Below are 16,054 nucleotides of genomic sequence, written 5' to 3'. Positions count from 1 at the left end.
GGTAAAAGTGTTTGACTCCCACTAGGGAAGGGAATCTTTGATTCGGTGTCAGCTGTCAGGGAACACCACTAGGGTTTTGCCACATGTCATATGAGATATCACAAGGACGAGGTTTCCTTTCGTTTGAGGATTCTCATAATACACATATGCTACTTCCTTTTGCAAATCTAATAGATTGACGTGGCACAAATGACATCGATACTAATCTCACATGAATTTTCTAATCCTATTGGGAATTTTGTCACGCGCAATGCCGGTGAAGCATGCATTTCTTTGTTTGCCTTTGGTCTGCAATGGACTTGAGCTCATCGCATGTTTGTGATGGATCTAAGTTCATCGCAAACTTGCGGTGGCTCATGCTCATCACACATATGCAACGAATCTAAGCTCATCGCAGCCTCACAATGGCTTTATGCTCATCACAGGTTTGTGATGACTCTAAAATTGTCTTTGGTATTATGGATTTAGGTTTATTGCAGGCCTACGGTTGCCTTGAGCTCTTGCAAGCTCGTTTTAGGCTCTGAGTTTATTGTAAGCTTGTGTAGACTCAGAGCTTATCGCGAGTTTGTGTCGAATCTTGAACTCGTCATGGGTACCTTTGTGGCATTGGTTTAGCACCTTCTATGCTATTATGATTGTGGTGGTCAACATGTACCTATAGTTGTAATTTATTATAATGCATGTACTTGTGGCTTGGTCTTCTTCCCTTTAATCCCTTCCATTCATGAATCCTTTACAAGTAGCAGCATTGTGTATTGCAGTCAATCAGTCATCTATGTTTTTGTGTGTAGTTGTTCACCTTTGCCTCCTAGGTTTTCTAAAGTTAGCTATGCTTGGAAGTGTTTATTATGTTTATGGATTGTAATCAGTTGACATGATCTTTCATGCTCATTTGAAAATGCAATTAATTGCCTGATTCTTTTCTTTCATCTAAACTTTTTATTTTTGAGTATCCATTTTGTTACTCTAAAAATACTTTGTGCATTAGCTCATTTAGGCCACTGAATAAATGAACAGATGATAACCTGGCATTTCAACTATTTCAATATCCATATAACATGGGATTTCAAGTTTTAACAAAACTTGGCTGGTTGTAGGGCAGGGATGTGTTGGGGATTCCCCATACCCAACAGGGCCAGGGATTGGAGTTGAATCCATACCCTGATACCAGGGATTGGTTAGGGGATTTTATCCATGAAGCGAGGATGGGGAGGGGGTGCCCTGCCCCATGCCCTCCCCGTTGCCATTCCTATTCTAGTATTCTTCACCCTCTTCTTCCTTTCAGTAGGAGCAAAGTTCTTTGCTGCAACTGGAAGTGGAAGAATTAGACGACTTCTAAACCTCAATCTATCATCTTCTCCCTTTCAACAATATCAAGGTTTTAATGTATACTCCTTATTCAATTGCTCATCGGCAACAAAATCAAGAGATGGGTTGTACCTTATCAATTGCTTAGGAGTTTCAGGTTACCAAGTTTATGTCGTTGATTATTATACATCATTGGACATTTTAGCACCCCTATCATCATGCAAAATTGATCAGACTTACGGCCAGACCTCTCGGCACATAACCAAATGTAGAGTCGTCACTATTGTACCCTCTATGGCTGGAGCCTGGAGCAGCCATTTGCTGGCTATCTTCTTCACTCCCTCCTTACTGTATCAGGTCTACAACCATTTCTTCCAATGCAGCCTTGAAGAATCTCATTATTGAAGAAAAAATGTTGGAAATCTGCATAGCATTCACCTCTGAGCATTTTTAAATTAATGAGAGAATCAAATAGGCGCATACCTTCCATTTGTCTACTCGAGACTTGAAGAAAACTTTAACTCAGTTTGCTGGTCTGAGACACTCTCCACTCGACTCTAGGCTTCCAACGATGGGATAGAAGTGACCAAGAGGATGCCTTGCCGAGTGGTGACCGCCTCTATTTATAGGCGTTCTTGAGGCATTCAGAAAGTCCTCCCATCAAGGACTTTGAAGTCTCTGAACACATTACATTCTGCTTCAGTTCTTTATTAATTAATAGGAGTCTATTGATCTCCTACAACGTGGTCTAAAGTTACCACTCCAACAATCAACGTGACCACTCCAACAATCCCCCACTTGGTCTATTGTTGGTTTTTAATTAATTTATTTATTTATTTAAGATTGAAATTTTTAAAGAATCGAGGCAAGGATGTTAACAACCTTGGTTTTGATGATTTCAACAAATACTTGAGCATGAAGAGATCCTTGTCAATTTAATGCAAGCAAAACCCATTTTCATGTCAAAGTACTTACATAATCACCACCCCCCAAGTTAGAAAGTTACCAAACTGGGCATAATAGAATAAGCTCACAACCCTAGTAATGATCAACAAACCATAATGGTGTATGTCACCTAGATATCAAGATGACAAAATATACCTGGTATTGATCAACTACCTGAATCAAATGTGCACATAATAACAAATACCTGAAATACAAAACAAGCTCCCACTAATTAAATAAATTCATTTACATCATGGACTCCCATATCACTAACATGTTGTTTGAATGTGTTAATTGGAAGTCCTTTAGTTATAGGATCTACTAAATTGCTTTCTAAGGCAACATAAGATATATTTATTCACCCATGCATCTTTTCATGAACAAAATGATACTAGACACTGATATGTTTAGCTCTTGAGTGATGTCGTGCATCCTTCGAAAGTGCAATTGCAACGGAATTAACAAATAAAATTGTAAGGGTCTGGATACAGAGTCAACGACAAGCAATCCTCTTAGAAAGTTTCTTAACCATATGACATGCCTTGTAGCCTCACAATAAGAGATGTATTCTACCTCCATGGTAGATAGAGCCACGCATTGTTTTGGGCTCCTCCAAGAAATGGCTCCTCCAACCATCATAAAAACATACCCAAATGTAGATTTTCTAAAATTTGGACATCCCTTATAATCAGAGTCAACATATCCAGTCACCTCTAGATTTTCAACTTGGCCATATACGAGCATATAGTGCTTAGTTCGTTGAAGGTATCTCATTACCACTTTAGCTATTTGCCAATGTTTCCATCCTGGATTGCTTTGATATCTCCCCAACATTCCTACCGCAAAACTCAAGTCAGGTCTGGTACAAATCATGACATACATTAGGCTTCCAACTACAGACGCATAAGGGATGTTCTTTATTTTTTGCTGCTCCAAATCATTCTTAAGACATTGGATCAAGACTTAAAGTGTCCCCTTTAACAAATGCAGACTCTCCAAAAGAACAAGAGTCCATGCCAAATTTCTTCAGCATTCTCTTTATGTAAGTTTCTTATGAAAGAACAAGAAGTCTTAACTTCCTATTTTGGCATATTTTAATTCCCAAAACATAGGATGCTTCACTAAGATCTTTCATGTCAAATGAGGTAAATAAGAATTGCTTAGTTTCTAACAACATTGACCAATCATTTCCTACTAAGAGAATATCATCAACATATAATATTAAAAAAAACAACTCTACTTCCACTGACCTTCACATAGATACAATTGTCTGAAACGTTCTCTTTGAATCCAAATGTTGTTATGATAGTATGGAATTTGATGTACCACTATTCGAAACTTGTTTAAGTCCACAAATGGATTTTTTAATCTACAAACTTTCTATTCTTTTTTTTCCATGACAAAACCTTCAAGTTGAAGCATATAAATAACTTTTTCCAATTCTCCATTGAGAAAAGTAGTTTTTACATCCATTTGAAATAAATCATAGTCATAGTGAGCTACCAATGCCATTAATGCACGGAATCAATCAAGTCTTCCATTTGAGTTTTACCCCTTTCAAAACTATCATTACTAGTTTCAAAAAACTTCACATCCCTAGATGCGATGATGTTAGAGTTAGGGTTTGACGGATCATACCTATATCCCTTTGATCTTTTTGAATACCCCACAAAGTAGCAACTAATGGATTTGGATGAAGTTTTAGGTAATCCTGGAGATAGAATCTTAATTTCAACAACACAACCCCATACGTGTAGGTGATTCACACTTAGCTTCTTTCCAGTCCATATCTCAAATGGTGTTTTGGGCACTGATTTAGAAGGCACTCTATTCAAGATGTAAACTGCCATTTTAATAGCTTCTCCCTAGAAGGATGGATGGTATTGCTCATCATACTACGTACCATATCCATTAACGTTCTATTTCTTCTTTTAGCAATGCCATTTTGTTGAGGCGTACGAGCTATTGAAGTTTGATGAATAATCCCATGCTCTTGGAGAAAGGCATAAAAAATCTCAAACTTACCACCTCTATCAGACCTTACAGTTTTGATTCTTTTATCTAGTTGATTTTCCACCTCAGCTTTGTAAACCTTGAATATTTGTAAGGCATTTGATTTTTTCTCAATTAGATATAGATAACCAAATCTAGAACAATCATCAATAAATGTAATAAAGTATCTATGTCCGCTTTGAGCAGGAACTTTAAAAGGACCACAAATATCAATGTGAATGATCTGGAGGAGCTCAGTACACCTAGTACTCTTGGGGAATGGTTTTCTAGTCAATTTACCCTTAAGGAAATCTACACAATCACTAAGGTCGTCAAAATTTACCCTTGGTAGTATTCTCTCTCTTACTATTCTATTAAGACGATCTTTGGATATGTGCCCAACCTTTGATGCCAAAGCATAGATGAAGGCTCCATCCTTTTTCTTTTAAGTGGCAAGATTCAACATTCAGAAGAAACAATGATTTTTCATATGATTGATCAAGATTTAACTTATAAAGCCCATCTAAACAACTTGCAAAGCCAATATTATTCAAACCATAACTGATAGTAAGACTTCCTCTAGAAAAATAAAATGAATGCCCACAAGTATCTAACTTTGAAACTGAAATTAAGTTTCTTCTAATATAAGGCACATCATAAGTGTCAAGAAGATGTAGTGTGAATCCAGATTCTAAGATAAGTCTATGAGTGCCAACTCCTAAGACTCTGACATGCTCTGCATTCCCCATGTAGATGTAGATGCTCTCCAAATCAACCTTCCTTGCATTTAAGAACCCCTGTAAGGTATTTGAAATGTGAAAAGTGCACCCAAAATCAATCCACCATGTATTTAAGGGTATATCCACAAAATTCAATTATGAGCACACTAAGGCTAAGGGGTTACCTTGCTTGCTCTCCTTCTTCTTTAACTTCCAACAATCAGATTTGTAGTGTCCTGGTTTTTTTTGCAATAATTGCAAATAATTCCTTCTGTCTTCTTCTGCTCAGTCTTAATGAAAAATTTCTCCTTAGGGTTATACTTATGGTTTTTCCTTTTTTCGTTCTTCTTAAACTATTTCTTCTTTGGTCCCAAAGTAGCAACATGTGTAGATTCAATTCTGCCTTTCTTCTATCTCTCCTCCTCTAGAACACATTGGTTTATCAATTCATTCACACTCCATTTGTGAGTACTAGTGTTGTAATTAACCAAAAGGTTTCAAACGACTTAGGCAAAGTAGATAACACTGATGAATTCTCTAATATTCCTAGGTTCATCTTCAGATCGCGTAGTTGATAAACAATCCCAGATACTTTACTGATGAATTCTTTAATATTCCTAGGTTGTTCAAATTTTGCAACAAAGAGCTAGGAAAGCAAACTCATGATCATGGCCTTTGTGGAGCCTATAAACTAACTCTTGATAGTATCAAGGGTTTCCCTAGCAGTATCAGAAATGGGAATTCCAGCCTTCAATGGTTCAAAAATTTGACTTTGAATAATGAGAAGAGCCATTTTATTGGCTTGTTGCCAACTGTTATATCTAGTGTGAGCTTGGATACTTGCATTTGTTGGAGGCTGTAAAGGTTCGGGTTGTGTAAGGCAAATGTCAATATATCATATCCACAGGCTCCTAAGACTGTGTCAATCTGACTTCTCCATCTCTTGTAGTTGGTTCTAGTCAAGAGTTCAACAAAGAATGATTGAAATTGAGCAAATAGGTTTTGAGTGTTCAAGGCTAACATGCAAATATAAATACCAAATTGATGACCATTAATCACTTAAGCCTTTGGGTTCAAGAATGGTTTCATAATAACCAAGTGAGTTTAATCACACTACAAGGCAAATCACACATGTATATAATGACCATTAATCACTTAAGCCTTTGGGTTCAAGTAATTAATAATAAATGTACACACATGAAATTCCCTTGATCACTCCAATTAAACTACGATAAATAACGTTACCTTTGGGTTAATCATTCATGGGTTCAATGGAATGGTCATGGCAAAATCACAAAGTATTTGATACCAATTTGAGCCCCAAATGCTTTGGATTCTGGTCCTCAAATTGATCTTAAGAACAAATGAATAGTCGATCGTTATATATTGCATATTCCTTAGTTTCTATATAATTAGAGAACATAATATGGTTGATAGTAATAATGTCTATGCATGATCATTTAAAAAGGTAAATGATATTCACCCTTATAATAAATTTTCATCCAATTAAATTAAAAACAAAAACTTTAATCATCAAATATAATACAAAAGGAGCTTATTTAAGGCTGAACCGGGTATTTCATTGCCAAAGGAACTAGTATTCTACTAGTTTGGTAGTTCCTACTTCCTAGTTTGAGTAGTTTCCTAATTCCTACTAGTCTTCTACTTTTAGACTTCTACTAGAACTCTAGAAGGCCCATTAGGCAATTACAATTAGAATTCAATTAGGTGTCCTTTTTTAGTTTTTTACCTAGATTAGAATTTATAAGGTTTCTAAATTTTTATTTTATTGATTTACCTACCTAGATTTATCTAGTTTTTTACTCTAGAAGGCCCATTATTGACACTTGTTTTTACATGAAGAATTTATTGATTTTATTCTTTACCTGAATTAAATTTAGATTTATCTTAGACTCTTGAATATCAAATTATCAACTAATTCAGATTTTATTTGGCTTTGTACAGGAGCAAAACCGAAACCGACCGAAACCGACCCAACCCGACTCAAACCGACCAGGTCGGTTTGGCCTGTCAGTGGGTCGGTTTCAGTTCCCACCTTAGCTAACCCGACCAAGTCGGGTCGGTTGGGAAAATCCTAAAAAACCGACCCAACCCGACCCGTGAACACCCCTAGTTATAGAAGGTGTGTTGGCTATGATTTTGCGATTTCACAAAGCAATTTGGTTTTGGAAGGCAAATTCAGGTTTCCAGATACGAGACGAAGGTAGGATTCCTAATCTAACGTTGGTTCTGCTTCTACTGCTCAGGACCTTCGTTGACAGTAGGATTTGCATAGGAAGATGATTCTTCCTTGGCAGTGGTGTTCAAGACTCGATGGAGGGCTACCTATGCCTGTACTAGTTTCAAAGGCAACACAACACCGGTCCCCCCTTCTCTCTCTCTCTCTCTCCCCATCTTCTTCCCCTTTGTTCTCTCTCCCTCTAGACCCCTCCACCTCTGGCCTCTCTCTCTCTTCCCCTTCGTTCTTCTCCCCCGTTAGCATCCAACAAATCTTCTTCCTCCACCCCCTTCCCCTCTTCGTTCTCCCTCTCCACCTCCCCACCTCCCCTGTATACAATCCCCTCATATGCATCAAAATGAAGCTTGGACCCTCCGTCCAAATTTGCGACCATACCTATAATGAAGAAAGAGAGAAAAGAAACTAGATCTGCATCTGCCACTTCTACGATAGATCTCCTCTGTATCTGCCTTACCTCATCTCAGATCAAAGAACCTAGGTAAACTTTCAATTTGACTTAAGGGAAAAATGAACATTTCAGCCCATTTTATAAACATTTTAAAGATAATGATAATTTTCTAAAACAATAGGGGTGGCATTAGACAATAGTCAAGTATATTTAATTAGCTAAACCATAAAGGTAATTTAAGAACTTTGAGCCCTTATGTTTTTAAATGTCTCCTCCTCTCTTCTTTTTCTTCTTCTCCTCTCTTTTAGGTTGTGTATGGCTTGTAGGAAAATGTAAGGAAACCTTTAGGTTATGTTTGGTTTGAAGGAAAGACAGGAAAACCAATTCAAGATTTATAAAGTTTTTTTTTACTTTTCTCTTCTTTTTTCTATATTTTCCTTCAAACCAAACATAGGCTTGCAAATCTTGTATAGATTTTCTTACATTTTCCTTCCTTTCCCTACCTTTTCCTTCAAACCAAACATACTTAGTTCCGTCTCTCCTTCTTCCTCAGTCTAGCATGAGCGAACACGGCAGGACCGGACCCAATAGAACGTTGCAGTGATAAAATCGTTTCAGGTCCTTTACTCACTTTTTTCTTTCTTATTCTTTTCCATCTCTTGTTTGCCTGTGACCAGATCGGACCCAAGCTTCAACAACAGCCGCTGGTCCCCCTTCCTCCATTTCTCTTCCCTTTTCTCTTTCTTTCCATCCCTTTTCTCTTTCATCTTCACTGACCAGCCATCCCCTTTTTCAATCGAACAGAAAATAGCAGAGTAAAGCACCGAAGATTGCTATAACTAATCTAATGAAGGGGAATTTGGCCCGACCTCGCAATCACCCAACACGTGGCAAAAACAAGCAACTCGGGACAGTAGAGCGCCCGAAGCAAACACCGAAAGCAAGTCCAAGCTCACTACTAAGCCCAAACTCCAGACCGCTCTACTAGGAACACCGAGCTCCCCACCAAGAGCCCGAGCTCCCTATTGGGAGTCCGAGCTCCCTATTAAGAGCGAGCTCCCTATTAAGAGTCCGAGCTCCCTATTAAGAGCGAGCTCCCTATTAAGAACCCGAGCTCCCTACTGAGAACCCGAGCTCCCTGCAAGGAGCACAAACTATATTGGGCCCCAAGCCTCGCAAAGCTGTGACCCGAGCTGGCCCATGGCAGCTCGGAACACTCCCCAAACCGAACTCAAGACATCTCGCTCACTCCAACACTTCGCTTCCGAAACACCAGGCTGACCAAACATACCTGACGCCAAGGACGTCCGTATCCAAGGGCGATGCACCTGACTGATTTGGGATCTGACGCCTGACAGTCTCACTTCAAACGGCCTCCTGCTACCGCCACCTGCCACCGTCGTTACTAGCCGCAGAGACGGCTCCGACAAAAGGAGCAATGGTGGTTCTGTCCGGCCAGAGGAAATGACATCCGAACTGGCAGGGGTTCAGAAGTAATTATGCCCAATCTGACGGAAGCCTGGAAGTGAGTGCGCGAGGTGGTTATAAAAGGCTCCTACCCCCCAGAAACGAGGTATGCTAACTTTTGCGCTATCTGGTCTATCTTGCCTTTGAAAGACGCTAACTTGAGCTTCGGAGCCCTTACGCCGGGTTCTCCCCGGAGCTTCTCTTCTCCCTCCGTTTCAGGTCCCTGCCACCTGGTTCAGAGGCAAGATCGTTGACAGCTAAGATCGGTCGGATTGTGCATCATCAATTGGCGCCGTCTGTGGGAACGCTTCAAAAAGCCTCCCTCCAAAACTCTCATACCCATTTCTTCTTCTTTGAAAAACTCAATACTCATGGCCTCATCCAGCAACGCCGGACGCGGCACAGAGACAAACACCACTGGGGAACAGCCTCAAGTTCCCGTGGTGTGTGTTGGGCAGTTCACCATCCCCCTCTCGGTGGATGGAATTCCCAATCTGAATACGCCACAAGCAGTGGCGCCTGTAAACCTACCTGCCACAAACATCCCCTTTCCTCTCCCCATCGAGACTACCTTCACTGAACCAACCGCCGTCCCCCTAGCAGCTAGCCAAAATCGGTTGGACGACCTAATGCAGTGCATGCGGGCAATGCAAGCTCAGATGCAACAATTCCAGCAACACCAGCTTCACCAGCACCAAGTGTTGCACAACCTCTCCCAGTATCACTATCAACAGCAGTTCCCCCAACTGCCACCGAACCAACCACTACTTCCACCTCGCCACCCTGCTCCGAAGCCGGTCAAGGCCTCTCCGCAGGAGGGGTACCTCCACCAAGGAAAGGCCTCCTGGCCCCAGACCCCCCCAAACAGCCAGGCCTCGTCCTCGGACCGGAGAGAAAGAAAAGTCATCCCTGCCTCGCAGCTCGCAGGCGGATCGGGAACCTCGCCCGCGAGATCGGCACCTCGGGGCTCCAAACCGGAGTTCCCACTCGCGGAAAACCGATTCGGCGCACTGGCAGCAGCGGACTACCAGCACTCCGGGCCCATCGAGCTCGGCAACACGGAGGCCAGCAGCGCCAGTACAAGGCCCACTCAGCAGCGAAGGCGCCGTCGAGGTCGACGAACCACCACCCGCGTCCTGTCGAAGCTCAGAGGCAAAGGCGAGACGAGCTCGGACGAGGTAGGAGTTGCCCCAATTCTCTCAGTTCCTTCCCCCCTTGCATCAGAACTCCTGGCAGTCCCCTTGCCCAGAGATTTCAAGCTCCTGCCTCTAGACAAGTATGACGGGTCCTTCGACCCCAACGACCATGTTGACGCTTTCCAGTCCCAAATGCACCTCGCCAGAGCCAGCGAATCATGCATGTGCGTGGCTTTCACCACCACCCTTAAGGGGGTAGCCCGCACTTGGTACAGGAACCTGGCCCCCGGGTCGATAAAGTGTTGGGCTCAGTTCGTGCAGGTCTTAACTGCACACTTTGTCACCAGCAAACGGTGCCCCAGAGCAGAGGAAAGCATCTTCGGGGTAGTCCAAAGGGAAGGAGAACCCATATGGGGCTACATCAAACGATTCAATGAAGCATGCTTACAGATACCGCGGTTAGACCCCGCGGTGCAGCTCGCCGCAGCAAAAAGAGGGGTGACGCACAAGGAGTTCAAATGGCACATGGTAGCTAACCAGCCTGCGACCGTGGCCGAGTTCCTCAAGCTCACGGACAAGTTCATGAGGACGGAGGACGAAATCAACCAACGAACCGAGGGCGGAAACGAGAAAAGAAAGAGGGATGGCGAGCCCTCTAACCCAGCCGACCGAAAAACCCCGGCTCGGGACCCAAAACCGAACCAGTCGTTCCGAGCTCCCCTGCCAGTTTGGACGGATCACACGCCACTGAACACGAGGCGGACTGAGATCTTAATGACGATCAAGGACGCCCCGTACGTGAAATGGCCACCTCGCCTAAAGGGAAATCCGAATGAAAGAAACAAGAGTTTGTATTGTAGCTTCTACAGGGACCACGGTCACAGTACCGAGCAGTGCAATAACCTCCGAGACGAAATAGAAGGGCTCATCCGTCGCGGATACTTAAGAAACTTTGTACAGCACAACAATAATAGCAATAAAGCGGATCGGCCAGGCGAGCACGAAAAGAATGCCCCCGAATCTAGCAGCAGGCCTGCCGAACCGTTGCAGCGACAGCCCCCGGTAGAGAGGCCAATCCGGGGAGCCATCCATGTAATTGTGGGAGGTTCGGTGGTAGCGGGGTGTACATCGGCGGTAGCTCGGACTTCAGTTCGCGAAGCAGTCCTCGAGGAGCAGAACCCTCCAAAAAGGCCAAAGACCGAAGAGCCAATCCTCTTCACGGAAGACGACGCGCGAGGAGTTCGCTACCCCCACGATGACGCACTTGTCATTAAACTAAGGATCAGCGACTTCAAGGTTAGACGCGTACTCATAGATTCGGGCAGCTCAACGAACATCCTCTTCAAATCAATGTTTGATCGGCTACAGCTGCCGAGGAGCAAACTAAAGCCCGCTAACACTCCCCTGGTGGGCTTCAGCGGAGAGGAAGTCAGGCCCCTTGGAAGAATAACCGTGCCTGTGGAAGTCGGCACGTGGCCTTGTGCGGTCAGACTCAACCACGACTTCCTGGTGATCGCGACCCCCTCCCATACAATGCCATAATAGGGCGGCCAATCACACATATCCTGCGGGCGGTGGTCTCCACCTACTATTTGGCCATGAAGTTCCCTACGGACTTCGGTGTGGGGGTAGCGCGGGACGACCAGCTCGAGTCCCGCAAGTGCTACGTTGCCGCCCAAAAGGGAAAGACCAAGGCGGCCGGCGACCTCGATCTGGAGCGGCCCGCGGAACAAGGCGAAGAACGAGCCTCGCCCACAGAAGAAACAGTCGCGATCCCAACCTCGCCTATGGACCCAGCTCGCGCACTCCAGATTGGTGCTTCCGTCAAAGAACCCCTACGGACCGAACTAGTAAGTTTTTTACTCCAAAATTTAGATGTTTTTGCATGGTCCGCGGCCGATATGCCCGGTATTGACCCTAGTCTTATAACTCACAAACTTAACACTGACCCTTTAGTCAGACCCGTTAGACAGAAGAAACGGAACTTAGCCCCAGAGCGCTGGAAGGCGGTCGACGAGGAAGTCGAGAAGCTCCTCGCGGCAGACTTCATAAGGGAAGTCCATTACCTGAGCTGGGTGGCCAACCCTGTGCTGGTGAAAAAGGCGAACGGCAAGTGGCGCATGTGCGTCGACTACACTGACCTGAACCGAGCTTGCCCGAAAGACTGCTTCCCCCTTCCTTCATAACCGAGTTCGGTCTATACTGTTACAAGGTCATGCCCTTCGGGTTAAAAATGCCGGGGCGACCTTCCAAAGACTTGTAAATAGGCTGTTTCGGCCCCTGATTGGCACAAAGATAGAGTGTTATGTAGATGACATGGTCGTCAAGACACGGTTTTCACAAGAGTTAATAAAAGACTTGGACTCTGTCTTCCAAATCCTGCGTCAGTTTAGCATGAAATTGAACCCCAACAAATGTGTCTTTGGCATCACCTTGGGAAAATTCCAAGGCTACGTTGTCAATCGACACGGCATCGAGGCCAACCCAGACAAGATAAAAGCCATCCTAGATATGAGACTGCCTCGGAAAGTAAAAGAAGTTCAGAGGCTAAACGGCCGCATAGCTGCTCTAAGCCGCTTCATGTCCAAGTCGGCAGATCGCTGCCTACCCTTCTTCAAAGCATTCAAAGGCAAAGGGTTCGAATGGACCCAAGGCTGCCAGCTCGCGTTTGACGAGCTAAAAGGTTACCTCGCCAGTGTGCCAACCTTAGCTCGGCCCGAGGAAGGCGAAGTCTTAGAACTGTACCTCTCGGCTAGCGACGAGGTGGTCAGTTCGGTACTAGTAAAGGAGGCAGACCGGCTCCAACAACCCATATATTATGTTGGTAAAATCTTGCAGGGAGCAGAGACAAGGTACCCACAGATAGAAAAGCTAGCGTACGCACGGTGATAGCAGCACGGAAACTCCGCCCGTACTTCCAGGCTCACACTGTCATCGTCCTGACCGATAAAGCTCTGAGACAAGTTTTACTCAAACCCGAGGTTTCCGGCCGACTGACGAAGTGGGCCATCGAACTCAGCGTGTACGGTCTCCAGTACAAGCCAAGAACTGCCATTAAGGCCCAAGCCTTGGCAGATTTTATCGCAGAATGCACGTTTAGCCTTGAAGCCCGTGAGCCGGTCGAGCCCGAGATCCCTAGTTTGGGCGAACACGGAGCTCCCAAACCAAACGAGTCTGAACCCCGTGAAGTAGCAGCCAGTGTGGCATCCCTCCTGGTTAGACCAAGCGCGAACTGGGAGGAGGAGCCCTGGATCCTTCACGTAGATGGCTCCTCGAACCAACAAGGTAGCGGGGCTGGAATAGTGCTACGCGGCCCGAGCGGAACAAAACTGGAATACACACTACGCTTTGAGTTCGCAGCATCCAACAATGAGGCGGAGTACGAGGCGCTGATAGCCGAGCTAAACCTAGCGCACAAGGTTGGAGCAAAGCACATGGTTATCTGCAGTGATTCCCAGCTCGTAGTCAACCAAGTTACAGGCGAATACGAAGCGCGCGAGCTCACAATGATTGCATATTTGGCAAAAGTAAAGGAGGCTCTGCTCAACTTCCAGTCACACTTCATCAAGCAAATCCCGAGGTCAGGGAACACTGAGGCCGACGTCCTGTCCCGACTAGCTAGCACGAGCCACAACGCTAGGAGAACCGTGTACGTAGAGTACTTACCTCGGCCCAGCATTCTCGATGGGGCAGAAGAGGTCGCTCCCGTCACTGAAGCAGAGCCGAGCTGGATTGACCCACTCGCGAGCTTCCTGCTAGACGGAACCCTCCCCACGGACCGCAACGCAACCAAGAGGGTGCAGCGTCAGGCAGCCAAATACGTCATGATAGACGAACGGTTGTATCGACGATCCTACACGCTCCGCTACCTGCGATGCTTGCGCCCAGCCGAAGCCGAGTTGGTACTCTGCGACACCCATGAAGGCTTGTGCGGCGGACACCTGGGGGGCAGAGCCCTCGCCCAAAAAGCACTTCGACAAGGATACTACTGGCCAACGATGAAGACAGAGGCAATCGAGCTCGTCAGAAAATGTGACAAGTGTCAGAAGCATGCTAGCATCCACCATCAGCCCGCTGCCGACCTCAAATACCTCACCAGCCCATGGCCCTTCGCCCAATGGGGCATCGACCTCCTGGGGCCATTCCCACCAGCGACAGGCGGGAGAAAATTCCTAGTGGTGGCAGTAGATTCCTTCACAAAGTGGATAGAAGCTGAACCCCTGGCAATAGTTACAGCCCGAAACATACAGAACTTCTTTTGGAAGAACATTGTATGTCGCTTCGGGCTACCTCGGGTACTGATCTCCGACAATGGCAAACAGTTCAAAGATATCAAGTTCCAAGAATGGTGCCAAAGTATGGGAATTAGTCAGAACTTCACGTCGGTCGCACACCCGCAGGCAAATGGCCAAATAGAAGTAATGAACAAAGCCATCCTCCGCGGACTGAAAGCACGATTGGACCGAGCCAATGGTTTGTGGGCAGACGAACTACCAAGTGTTCTATGGGCTCACTGAACCATGGAAAAAACCGCCACAGGAGAGACCCCCTTTAACCTCACCTATAGCACCGAGGCGGTGATCCCGGCAGAAATCGAAGTGCCTACGTTGCGACTAGAAGCGTACGACGAACAGACAAACGAGGGCGAGTTACACACCAACCTCGACCTACTGGACAAAGTGAGAGACCTCGTGCACATCCGAACTGTGGCCTACCAACAAAAGGTAGCTCGGTATTATAACGCGCGAGTAAAGAAGAGGAACTTCCGCGTCGGCGACCTGGTTCTCCATAAGGTCATGGTGCTCGAACCCAGCGTAGGGAAACTTGGACCAAACTGGGAAGGACCCTACAGAGTAAAGAAAGCACTCGGTGGGGGAGCATACGAGCTCAGAACCCTAGAAGGAAAACAAATACCCCGAGCATGGAACATCGTCAACTTAAGAAGATACTACCTATAGACCACCAAGGCAAGTACCCCGAAGCCTAGGTAGAAAACGAACTGAAGGACCGAAATGGTCAGTTCGGCAAAAAACGCAGCTCGAAGACAGGACAACCAGCACTTGAACAAAAAGCCATTTCATTTAAGATAGATGTGTACATTCAAAAAAAAAAAAGGATCTATTTCAGATAGATGTGTACATTTCATTTTACAAGCCAGGGGCTACTTCATCATTATCAGAAGCCACTTCGACAACACCCGAAGGACCTGCCTCCCCCTCGGAGTCCAGTTCGGCATCCGCAGCATTAGCCGTTTCTTAAGTAATGCGCGAAGTGGATATGGCGCTGGTATCGAGCTCGGGGTACGTATTCCGGATCATCCACCGGCTTAGCTTGAAACCCTCCTGTAGGAGTCCACCATCAGATCATCGAAATCCGGCGAAGCAATATAATCACTGACAGCTTTCTTCTTTGCGTCTTCGATGCCTTGAGAGAAGATCTGAGTCCTCTCCCTGATATCCTCCTGAAGATACTCGACCTGGTGCTGCAGGTCCAGCTTCAATTCCGCCATATGCTTCACCACCACTCCCATGGCCTCGGCATCTCTCTGAGACCTCGCCTGCCTACACCGCGCGAGGTGAGCAGTAGCCTCAGCAGCACGAGCAGCCTCCTCGGCAGTTCGAGCAGCCTCTTTGGCAGCTCGCGCCTGCCTCGAGCATCTCTCCACCTGGTTCGCTAAGGCGTGAATAGAAGAGTTCACCTATCAAAGGGAAACGGGATCAAAAGAACGAATAGAAGAATAAAAGCTGAAGAACTCTAAAGAAGGGAGCACTTACCACCATAGCATGAGTAATGGCACGGCAGGCCACTTGGTGCAGAGGGAACTCGGTCCACGCCGCAA

The sequence above is a fragment of the Nelumbo nucifera genome, chromosome 3 (assembly GCF_055504915.1).
Source record: "Nelumbo nucifera cultivar China Antique chromosome 3, China Antique-T2T, whole genome shotgun sequence".
Classification (NCBI taxonomy): Eukaryota; Viridiplantae; Streptophyta; class Magnoliopsida; order Proteales; family Nelumbonaceae; genus Nelumbo; species Nelumbo nucifera.
The sequence above is the reverse complement of the archived record's forward strand: the minus strand, read 5'-3'. Positions refer to the sequence as shown.